Source organism: Sturnira hondurensis, unplaced genomic scaffold, assembly GCF_014824575.4.
Source record: "Sturnira hondurensis isolate 20B ecotype Veracruz unplaced genomic scaffold, ASM1482457v3 Scaffold0020237, whole genome shotgun sequence".
Classification (NCBI taxonomy): domain Eukaryota; kingdom Metazoa; phylum Chordata; class Mammalia; order Chiroptera; family Phyllostomidae; genus Sturnira; species Sturnira hondurensis.
This window is the reverse complement of record NW_028092868.1, coordinates 593,398-605,965: the sequence shown is the minus strand read 5'-3', so window position 1 is coordinate 605,965 and position 12,568 is coordinate 593,398.

The window sequence follows — 12,568 nt, the reverse complement described above, 5'->3', positions numbered from 1 at the left end:
TCTGCAGTCAGCCAACCACCTTTCTCATCTCACTGGGTTGGCTCGTTTCCTGCCCCCATGGGTTTTCCAACCACCGCTTTTTCCCTCCTCAACCCTTTCCAAAGGCCGCCGACTCCATCCCTCTTACCGGTCTGGATGACTGGTTCATTGTCGGACTTCAGTACAGTTCAATTTTCTTTCTGTTCTGGTTGTGTTTTTGTTTCTAAATCTTTGTTATCCTTAACTTTGCTTGTGCCAAGAGGCACAGTATTTCCACCGATGCCTCCATTTTGGCCAGCTTTTTATCATTATTTTAGAATGAACTCTACTTATAAAAAAGTTTGCTGTAAAACCGTATGTCATGTTATACCCGCAGCACCTTCACACATCTCGTGTTTATCTTCTCTCATTTTCTCTTGTGCTTGATTTAATCTTGTATTGTTTGGCACAGTACCCTGCAGTGCAGGCTCGGAGCCTGGAGCAGTACATCATCCCACAGGGCCTAGGTGTGATACAGGCTCTTCCATCAGTGGTTTGTTCAGTGCAGTATATGAAGTGCACACGGGAACAGAATTGCCTGATTCTGCATTCCTCAGAACCTATCCCTGTTGTGAAGTGGCACACGGCATCATTATCCTCTTTATGCAGTGCTGGCACTGACTTGCTAACATTTGGTTAAGGACTTTTACATCTAAGTTCATGAAGGGTGTTAGTCTGTAATTTTCTTGGGTAGTCGTTGGCAGGATTTGTTATCAGAGTTTTTCTGGCCACCTAAAAATGAATTGGGAGGCTATGCCAGTCAGCCTCTCAACTCCACACCCATCTTCCTTTGCCTGCTCCGTGATAAAGGAGATGGTCATGTGAGTCTTTTCTCCTTTGCCAGCCGGCAACATGTCGGCTTTGTCAGCAGAGGGTGCTGCAGGGACACTGGAGCAGTACTGGACTCTCTCTTCCCGCAGAGTGAGCTTTTTCCAGCGTTGAGCTGGTTCAGCCTGGTGGCTCCTCCAGCCTCCTCTTCCTGCAGCATGGGCAGCCAGCAGCTTTCCTGGGTGCCTCCTTGGTGGCTTTGCCATGGGATGCTGCTGCTGAGGCACCTTCTCAGGAATGGTCACCCTAACAACCCACACAGCAACTTTGTAGCAAGTTCTAAGGCATAGCACCTCACTGTGGGTGACTTTCCTCTGCATCCCAGAGAGCTGGCTCCCATCAGGTCACGCCAGCATGGCACCTCACACACCTCAGGACCTCCAATCATCCAGTGAGCCATGTCATATCCTCTTCAGGAAGGTCTGAGCCTCGGCCCAGGGAGGGGGCCTTTGTAGTTCCTCTAGTGTGGACCCTAGGGATGATATGGAACAGCACTGGGGGTCCTGCTGCCCATCACCGCCCTCTAGGCGAAACTCCAGAGGCAAAGGTTTGGTGATGAAGGAGAGGAGTCTTTATTCAAAAGCTTCACAAGTTTGGAGTAACAGCTTTCCACATGTGTTAAATTAAGGCTCAACTCTGAAAATCTGAGTTCTAGCATTTCCCCTGTCAGTTTTATCTTATTTTTATAGGGCTAGTTTACAAACGAAGACAACATAAGATACAAGAGCTATACAGTTTTGGAAGAATGGCAGGCCTCCGCCTCAGAGGTTGCCCACTCTAGAACACCCAAAGAAGACTAAACCTGCAACCCTCTGCCAGGCCAGCCCGATCTTAGACTGCAAACGGAGTTCCTTCCCATCCAGAACACTATCCCCTGGGGAACTCAGGCAGCTGCAGCACTGTCCTCCAGGCATCCTCAAGGAAGAAGAGCCAGAGAGAGCTCATGCCCGCAGGTCGGAGAGCCTGTGTTTTATTTTAAATCTTCTTGCCCATAATTCCATGGGCTCTGGGGGCATCCAGCTTTTCAGTCAGTTCTGCCCTAGACTGTTTACCTGTTGCCTTGGCAAACTACCCCCACGGCCCCTCCCTACTTCTCCCCCGGGGATCTGATCAGATCTCTCTGCATCAGGGGTAGTTGCTGTTCCTTACATTTGCTACTCCTATATCCTTTAGAGCTCCTTCTAATGCTAACTAGACAATTTCCCTTTTTCCCAATCTCCTGGTAATACTTCTTTACATTAAACTTCAGATTATCGTTTAACATACTGTGTAGTTTCTGTCTCCTGATTGGACCCTGAATGATACACAAATTGTCCATCCTCTTCTATTTTCTGAAAGTGTTTAAGATTGATATAATTTTATCCTTAAAATTTGTTCATTGTATTTCTCCATCACTCTTTTAAAGTCTGTAAGATCTCTAGTGATAGCATCCGTTTCACTCCTGATGCTGGTAATGTGTACTCTTCTTTCTTCTCGGTAAGTCTAGTGGGGCCTTATCAATCTTATTAATCTTTTCAAAGAATAAACGTTTGTCTTGATTCATTTTTCTCTTTCCATTTCATTTCCATTTGCTCTTGATTATTATCTTCCTATTTACTTAGGTTGAATTTCTTCTATTTACTTCTGCTTTTAGTTTCTTAAGGTAAAACCTAAGTAATTGATTATTTTATGATATAGGAATTAAGTGGTCCGTTTTCCTTTTAACACTGATTTCTTTATTTGCATACCACAAATTTTGATATGTGGTGTTTTCATTTTCACTTAGTTCAAAATACTTTATTTCTCTTGTGATTTTTTTCTTTGACCCATGGGTTATATAGAAGTATGCTACCAACTTACTTAATTACCAATTAAGTAATTACTTAATTTACAATTATTTGTTTTTTCACTAGATATCTTGTTGTGTATTGGTTTATAATTTAATTCCTATGTGATTGGAGAAGTAGTCTATAAACTTTCAACTTTTTAACATATTTAACATATTTAACATTTTTAAAACTTGTGGTCTAAATATGCACGTGAAATTAATTTCTATTTTGTGATAGTTGGGTGTATCATTCTGCAAACATCAGTTAGGTCAAATTGGTTGATAATGTTATTAGATCTTCTATATCCTTACCTTTTTTAAATCTACTTTATGAATTACTGAGAGAGGAGTGTGAAAATCTCCAGTTATAATTGTGGATTTGTCTATTTCTTTTGTTCTGTGAGTTTGGCTTCATAAATGCTGAAGTTCTGTTATTACATTCATACATTTTAAGAACTGTTGTATTATTCATTACTTACCCCTTTTAACTTTATGAAATAGCTCTCTATATCTCCTGTAATAGCTGTTATGAAATCTATGTCGTCTGACTTTAATACAATCACACCAGGTTTCCTATGTTTGGTGTTTGCATTGTATATCTTTTTCCACCAATTTACTGTCTACTTACTTGTGTTTTTATAGTTATACTACCTCTCTTTTGTAGACAACATATAGTTGGGTTTTGTTTTTTAATCCAGTCTTTTCTGACAATCTTTGCATTTACCACTGACGTAATTATTGATGTGGCTCAGGGCAGGTTTACTACTTCTTTTTCATTTGTTCCTTCAATTTTTTGTTCATCCATTGCTCCTTTTATGCCTTCTTTTGTGTTAATGATTTTTTTAGTATTTCATTTCATTTTCTTTATTGGATTCTTAATTCTATATCTTTTTACTATTTTTACTTTTCTTACACCAATATAATGCTATTCACCTGTTCCCGCCATCCTTTTTTCTGTGTTTACTTCCATATGTGTTATAAACCTATCTTACATTATCATCGTTTCCCCTTTCTTTGTTATTGTTTTTGTTTTAAACAGTCTATTCTCTTGAGGAGATTACAAAATTACGTAGCTCTTTATATTTACCTAGCTGTTTGCCATCTTTGGTGTCTTTTATTTCTTTCTGTAGATCTGCGTTCTCTTTGGTTGTCATTTTCCCCCAGCTTGCAGAGCTTCCTTTAGCATTTCTTACAGCTCAGATCTAAATCATTATCTCAAATTCTATTTATCTGACAAGGTCTTCACTTTGCATTCAACCTGAAGGATGTTTTTGGTGGATACAGAATTTTGGATTGACAATTTATTTTTATGTTTAGGCACTTTAATAATGTCATTCTGTTTTTTGTTTGTATCCATTGTTTTCTGATGAAAATTCACATTGCATTCGTGTAACTGATTCTCTATATATGTAATGTATCTTCTCTGGTTACTTTTATGATTTTCCCTTTATTTTTGATTTTCAATAGTTTGATGCACCTAGGCATGTTTTGCTTTATATTTATCCTACTTGGAGTTGGCTGAGATTCTTGGATCTGTGAGCCAATGTTCATCAAATTTGGAAAAATTTTAGGTTGTTATTTCTTTGGATAATTTTTTCTGCCTCAATTTTACTCTCTTCTCCTCTTGGGGTTCTAATTATATACATGTAGGACAACTTGTTGTTGTCTTGCAGGTTTTATTTTACTTCCTTCAACATGTTTTTCCCCCTCTGATCTTCAAATTGACTAATTTCCCTTCTTTTTCTGCCACCATTTTCAATCTGCTGTTAAACCCCTGTAGTACAATTTTCCTTCCAGCTATTGCATTTTTAGTCCCAAGATTTCTATTTGATTTTTAAAAATAATCTCTTAAATTTATAATAGTTTTAGAATTAGTGAAAACTTGCCAAGACAATGCAAAGCATTCCTATATATCCTGTACCCAATTTCTTCTATTGTTACCATTGTATTTACTGTGGTATATCTGTCCCAGTTAGTCCTGATGTATCTAAACTCCATAGTTTATTCAGATTTTATTTCTTTCTTTCTAATGCTTGCTTTCTGTCACAGTACACCATTCAGGATATCATATTCTATTTAACCATGAGGTCTCCTTTTGCTCCTCTGATCTGGGACCATTTCTCAAACTTCCCTTGTGTTTGAAGACTTTGACAATTTTAAAGAGTACTGGTCAGATGTTTAGTAGAATATTCCTTCACCTGAGTTTTTCCAAAAATCACGTTTTTAGTAGAAATACAACCCCCCACAAATAGACCATGACCTGAATGCTAAATCTAAACTGCGTGAATGCAAGTTAAAACAAGAATTTAAATGGGGCCCAAAATCTCCTAAAATACTAGTAAAAAATCAAGAATACAATTGAAAATCACAAACCATACCAAAAATGAAAAATACAATAATTTGAATGAGAAAAAACCCAATTGATGACAACATGAAGATGAATCAGATGTCGGAATTACCTGACAAGAATTTTAAAGTTTAAACCATCATAAAAACAATTCAACAAGATATTATAAATTCTCTTGAAACAAATTAGAAAGACCTCAGCAAAGAGGAAAAAATAAATAGAAATTATAAAACATAGAAAATACAATAACAAAAATATTTTTAAAATCACTAGATAGGTTTATTAGAAGACGGGCAGGATAGAAGATAGAACCCATGAACTTGAGGACAACTCATTTACCCGACATGAACCTGTGGGATTATAACCAAAGACTGAGCACTTGTATGACTGCAGTCCCAGAGAAGGAAGGAGAACAGGGCTCAAACAGGATTCCAAGAAACAATGGCTGAAAACCCTCTCAAATTTGGTTAGAGATATTAACATATAGGCCCAAGAAGTTGGGCTAACTCCAAATAAAATAAACCTAAACAAAACTATGCCACGACACATCATAATTAAACTTCTGAAAACTAAAGACAAAATCTTGACACTTCCCAGAGAGAAACAGCACATTAACCTGTAGAGGAACATCAGCTGCAATGAGAGCAGGCTTCCTGTCTGAATCGCGGAGGCCAGAGGAAGTGGCACGTGCTGAAATACGATTTCTGTGTCTGGTGAGAGGATCCTTCAGGAAGGAAGGAAAAAAACCCAAACACTCCCGAGAAGTGTTTGATAGAATGGTGTATTCTATTTCCCAAGAATAATTTGCCACTAGCAGGCCTCTCCTTAAAGGACAGATATAAAGCAAATTCTTTAAACAGGAAGAAGTGATCAAAGGAAGTCTCTTGGGGGATTTGGAAAGAAGGGAAAAATGGGAGAAAGATCAGAAATATGGATTCTCCTTCTCATGAGTCTTACAAAGTCATAACAATAAAACAAAAATTATAACACCATCGGATATTTAAGAGAATAATATTTAAAAGTGGGGAGGGTAAAGACACCTAATTGGAAGTAAGGTCTCACACTCGCAGTGAGAGGACATCGATGGGTACCAGTGGACTGTGTAAGTCACATGTGTAAAGGGCGTGGCAAGAGTAGATATACAGTTGTGAGTGTGCAAAACACAGTTTAATCTTGTGTTACTATTTAATAACTATTGTATTATTTTTCATAGGAACAACTGTAAGCCTACTTTTGACACAGTCTGTGTATTATAATTAGAGAAACCACTAAGAAAAACATACAAAATGATACACTCAAAAATACTATAAATAAGTAAAGTTGGAATCCTAAAAATATGTGAGGAAGGCAAGAAAAGAGAAACAGAGCTGCCTTTGTAAAGTTCTGGCTGCCTGCCTATTGGAGGAACTACTTCACTCTCAGCAGCCACTAGACAGAAAACCAGCAAGAAGCTGGACAGCACAGACCCACAGGAAAGCAGTTCTTCCAAGGCGACTGTTTGGTGTTGCAGCGTACATGTATTTTTTTCAGCCTAAATTACTTAGCATGGAGGCTCAAAAATATCTTTCGAATAAATAAAACAAAAACTTTTTAAAGGGAGAAGCAAGAGATCAAAGAAACAGAAAAAAAATTAAATGGTAGGGTAACCTATCAGTAATTACCTTAAATGTAAAGAATCTAAATATGCTAATTAAAAGGCAGATGGGGAATCAGATGACAAATACAGGGCCCAACAACACACTGCTCACGAAAAATACTATAGAACAACATAAGTAGTTAAAAGTAAACTAGTGGGAAGAGATATGCCACACAGACATTAGTTTTAAAAAGTATGATTCATTACATTAATATCAAATGAAGTAGAGTTTACAGTAGTGAAAATCACAACAAAGATACACATCATTTACTGACAAAAGCATCCATCTACCAGGAAGGCATAATGATTCTAAATGTGTGCACAGCAAACAACAGAACCTCAAAAAAAACACGAAGAACTGATAGCGCTGAGAGGAGAAATGACAAACCCATGTTTAGAGATGGGATTTCAATGCTCCACTCTCAGCAGCAGCTAGAAATACTAGACAGAAAGTCAGCAAGGGTCTGGATAGCACAGACCCACAGGCAAACCTCGAAACACTTGGAAATGAGCAACACCTTCTAAACAATGAATGGGTGAAAGAGGAATGAAATAAAAATGTCTAGAACTGGATGAAAGTGAAACTATGTAAAAATGTGTGGGATTCAGCTACAAAGGTGAAAAGTTCCACCCTATAGTTTGTTCCCCTGGCAACTAGTTCTCATCCTCAGGGGCTTTCCAAAAGTCACCCCTTAACACAAACTTGGATTTGGTTAATGGGGCTTGTTCTGAATTACAAAAGACACCATTAGCTCTCTTATCACTTAAGAAATCCCAAGGGTTTTAGGAGCTCTGTACGAGAAAAGGGTATCAATACCAAATACCTATTTATTCTTTTAAACCACCATATTACAAGTAGCTTTATTTCTCATAGCCAAAAGCTGGAAACAACCCAATTGTCCTTCCATGGTGAGTGGTTACGTAAACTGCGGTATGTCCACACCACGAAATACTACTCAGCAATGAAAAGGAATGGACTACTGTGAGGCACAACAACCTGGATGAATTTCCAGATAACTATCTGGAGTAAAAAAAGACAATCCCCAAAGATGGCAAAATGTGTGACTCCATCTGTAACATTCTTGAAATGACAAAATTATGGGAGAAAATTATGGAAATGGCAAACGGATTGGTGGTTGCCCAGGAGGAAGGAGGAGGGGTGAGAGGGCCACAGGAGAAGTCCTGGTGGTGCAGGAAACGCGCGGTGCCCTCACTGCGTCAGCGCCAGAGCTCTGGCGTGCGCCAGACTGCACTAGAGTTCTGCACATGCTGCCACCCGAGGAAACTGGATGCAGCGCATGCGAGGTCTCTTCCCATTATTTCCCAGGACAGTGGGAGACTCTACAAGTATCTTAAAATACGAAGTTGAATTAAAATAAGCCTCAGCATCGGCTTGAATTGACTGAGGTGGTAGCAGGTAGACTGTGGTAGATTTAGTTATGGCAGACTGTGAGATGGCTAGGCTCCTTCCATGCACACTTTCTGCGCTGATGCAGTGCTGCTCCTGCCGGTGAGAGATGGGGGTCTGTTTCTCCTCCCTTTGCAACTGGTGTGAAGAGTCCATTTCTGGTGTGTGTTGACCTGTAGTACACTAGCAAACATGATGCAAGCAGAAGCTTGAAAAGTGTTTATTTATTAAGACTTGCTCTTTTTTGCTGAATTTCAAACCCCAAGACCATGATGTGAACTGGGCCTGAGCTAGCCTGCCTGGAGAGTTCATGTCTAGGAGAACCAAAGCTGCCTGGCCGACTGCCTACGAACTGCCAGAGATGTGAGTGAGTTGGAAACAGAATGCAAAATTTCCCTCATCTTTGTTAAATAAAAGATATCATCTTGTACGTTGTCCTGTACCTTGGTTTTTTTTCACTTGGCAATTACCATTCTGTAGCTGTGTGACTGCAGCTGGATTTTGGATGAGCCGGACTTGCTGGGAGGCAAACAGAAAACAGCTGTCATATGTCCCCATTGCCTCTGCAGACTGGCTCTCCCACCTCTTCTTCATTGTCCCTCGGGGACATCCCTGACCTACCTGGAAGCCCTGAGAGGGCCCTCCCAATCACTGGCAGCTAACAAACGAATAGCATCTTTTCCCCAATATTGGAATGTCTGCCGAGTATGATATAAATACTCCAATTTTATTTTGGGCTTCTCCCTTCCCTCAGCTCAGACTACCACTGGGACCACTGCCATGGGACAGGCATGCTCCTGGTCACCTCTCATTTGAGTGCAGGAATGGGAAGAATCAGGGCAGTCCTTGCCTGATTGACTGCTACAGTTGGGTCCTGGTTCTGGCTCTCTGGGTGGGGTTGTTTCTAATGGCCAAACATCTCCCTTTAGAAGTAGCTTCGTGGGTTCTTTGGAGACCACCCCCGTCACTCAGGCTCTCTCACCTACAGTTCCCTTGTCTTGGGCTGGAATTTTGCTGTCCCCACAGTGCCTTCAGGCTCCAGACCTTCCGTGGCTCCCTGTGTCCTACAGTGAAGCACCGTCTTAGAAATCCTTGAGTCCAGGGCTCTCTTTGGAAAGCTAAGGAAAGAGATGCCTGGAGTCCTGGCTGATTTGCATTCATGTTTCACATTCTGACTCAAACAATACTCTGAGCGTCCTGTCCCACCACGCCCCAATAAGATCTCCATCTAGCCAGGTCAACCTGCCATCCTTAAACACGCTGCTTAGAGCCCCAGCCTCACACCTCTGAGTTGCTATTCCCATGCTCAAAGGCCACCCCACCCTCGACATACTCGTGGTTTGCAAGACTTCAACCCTCCCATCTACAGGGCCCTCTCTTCATCTTGAGCTTCTGCAGCTGGATGGGCTGTACTGTGGTCCTATTCTTCATGCTACTCTGATCGAGCCCAGAGGCATGTGTTCCTTTCCTTTCACCACCAGGGCTCCAGGAAGGGAAGGTTCACTAGTAATGACCGTGGATGTTGGTAACAGTGGATACTCGTGAGGCACAATGAACAGAGGCTTCCACACAGATCATCCTCGTCGATTACCATTGAAAATGCAGAGGATGGAAATCCCCACCCAACTTTACAGGTGAGGAGGCAGGTTCAGAGAGACTGAGTCACTTGCCCAAGGACACACAGCGGGTGAACAGCAGAGTGAGGATTCGAAGTCTCCCTCCCCTCTAGCTCAAGCCTTTGTTGTTGGGTTGCCGGCTGCTGGGGTGGACCCTGCTCCCGTGGAAGCTGGTATGGGTGGCTGCCAATGACCTCAGCCAGCTTCATCTGAATGGTGCCCATTGGGAAACGAGCTCATCGAAGGCCACACAGCCTGCTAAGGTGAAGGTATTTCCCACACTGGGGCAGGACGGGGGCTCTGCTACCGTCTCTAGTTGTTTTGTTTCCTGTTCCATCGAAGGAGACTCTGAGATTCTAAAGATCTCACAGATTGTTGGGCTTTGGAAAAACCTCCCCACAGGGCCTCCCCCTCCCGTGGCAGGCCATAGGGCCCAGCACCATTGAAATTTCAGTCCCAAACCTCAGCCAGGCCCCGAACATATGTTTCACCCTGAAAGGAACAATGGGGCCCAGGCTTAATGAAAACCCCACAAAAAGCACTTGGCTGGACTGGCCTTATTCTCTGCTTTGGGCTCCTATTTTGTTTACCCCACCCCCACACGTCTGTTTCTACTCCCTCCGTGGAAGGGATAAAAAGCATCGAAGACCCCCCAGCTCCTCCCCGTCTCTGCTCTTCTTTTCTCACAGTCTGACCTCCCTCCACTCTCTGAACCCTGAAGTAGAAGAGGCTGCCTGGGTTGTGATGCCAGACTGCCCGAAGCCCCCAAGGCCCACTGAGGAAACATGCAGCCAGGGAAGGCCTGTCTGGCTTCCTGTCCTTGCAGGAAGCCCCAGCCTGGGACTCTCAGGCTGGCACCCCCTGCCAGCTTGTGGGTTCAGCCTGGTGGGGGGCTGAAGTCTGATCTTGATTTTAGTGGGAAGTAGCAACTTTGACTCCATGGTGAAGCCCCAGTGCTGAGAGGTCTGTGTGCACCCTGGGGCCCAAGTCCCCTGGCCTGTGAAGGCTTACTGAAGGCCCAAGTCCCCAGCACAAGCACTCAAGGAATTTTGTGTTGAATGAATGTATGAATGTTTACTCATCTAACAAAACTCCTGTACTGTTTACTGCATGCTTTTTTAAAAGTATATATTTTATTGATTATCCCATTACAGTTGTTCTATTTCACTCCCCCTTCATTCCCCTCCACCCCGCACACCCCCTCCCCCCACCATTCCCCCCTTTAGTTTATGACCACATGTCTCAAGTTCTTTAGATTCCACATTTCCCCTACTATTCTTGCCCTCCCCCTATCTATTTTCTACCTACCATCTATGCTACTTATTTTCTGTACCTTCTCCTCCTCCCACTCCCCTGTTGCTAACCCTCCATGTGATCTTCATTTCTATGGTTCTGCTCCTGATCTAGCTGTCCTCTTAGTTTGCTTTTGTTTTAGGTGTGGTTGCTAATAACTGTGAGTTTGCTGTCCTTTCACTGTTCATATTTTTCATCTTCTTTTTCTTAGATAAGTCCCTTTAACATTTCATATAATAAGGGCTTGGTGATAATGAACTCCTTGAATCTGATCTTATCTGAGAAGCACTTTATCTTTCCTTCCATTCTAAATGAAAGCTTAGCTGGATAGAGCAGTCCTCGGATGTAGTTCTTTGGATTTCATAACTTGGAATACTTCTTTCCAGCTCCTTCTTGCCTGTAAGGTCTCTTTTGAGAAATCCACTGACAGTCTGATGAGAAGTCCTTTGTAGGTGACCGTCCCCTTATCTCTTGCTGCTTCTAGGATTCTCGCCTTCATTTTAATCTTGGCTAATGTAATGATGATGTGCCTTGGTGTGTTCCTTCTTGGGCCTAACTTGTTTGGGACTCTCTGAGCTTCCTGGACTTCCTGGAAGTCTACTTCCTTTGCCAGATTGGGGAAATTCTCCTTCATTATTTGTTCAAATAAGTTTTCCAGTTGTGGCTGTTTCTTTTCCCCTTCTGGTACCCCTATAATTCAGATGTTGGAACATTTAAAGATGTCCTGGAGGTTCCTAAGCATCTCCTCATTTTTTTGAATTCTTGTTATTTCATATTTTTCTGTTTGGTCATTTTTTTCTTCCTTCTGGTCCACTCCCTTGATTTGAGTCCCAGTTTCCATTCCATCGCTATTGGTTTCCTGGACATCTCCCTTCATTTCAATTAGTTTAGCCTTCATATGTTCCTCTAATTTGTGGCTAAAATCAACCAGTTCTGTGAGCATCCTGATCACCAGTATTTTCAACTGTGAATCTGAGAGGTTTGCTATTTCTTTTTCAGTTTAGAGTTATCGGCTCTGGGGCTTTGAGTTCTTGAGCCATATTTTGGACTGTTTGCACCTGTTACGTATGAGGAGTGGAGCCCCAGGTGTTCACCAGGGCGGGGCAACCCAGTTGCTAGGTTGTGACGCTGTATGTGGGGGTGGGGTCAGAGAGGAGAATGGCAGTCCCCTCTGCTGCTTCCTGCTGCTGGGGCCTGCACTGTCCATCTCACTGCTCGCTCCTTCGCCTGGTTTATCTGCGTGTGAATGTGTGACCGTGGTCAACCTGCTGCCTTACGCCCTCACTGGGTCCGCCCGTCGCCACCGCACACTTGGGATCCATCCACAGCCACCTGGGCACCTGGGTTGGGGGATCTTTCCTGCCCGACCCTGCTCCGCCACTGGTTCCGTCCCTCTTACCTGTCTGGTTGAACGGTTCGTTGTTGTTGGACTTCCATATAGTTAAATTTTCTGTGTTTTGGCTGTGTTTTTGTTTACTAAAACTTTGTTGTCCTTAAACTGGGTTGCGGGAGAAGGCGCAGTGTTTCCACCTATGCCTCCATCTTGGCGGAAGTACCCTACTGCATGCTTAATTGCTATTAATCTTCCAGCTAGGTAGTATTATCATCCATGATG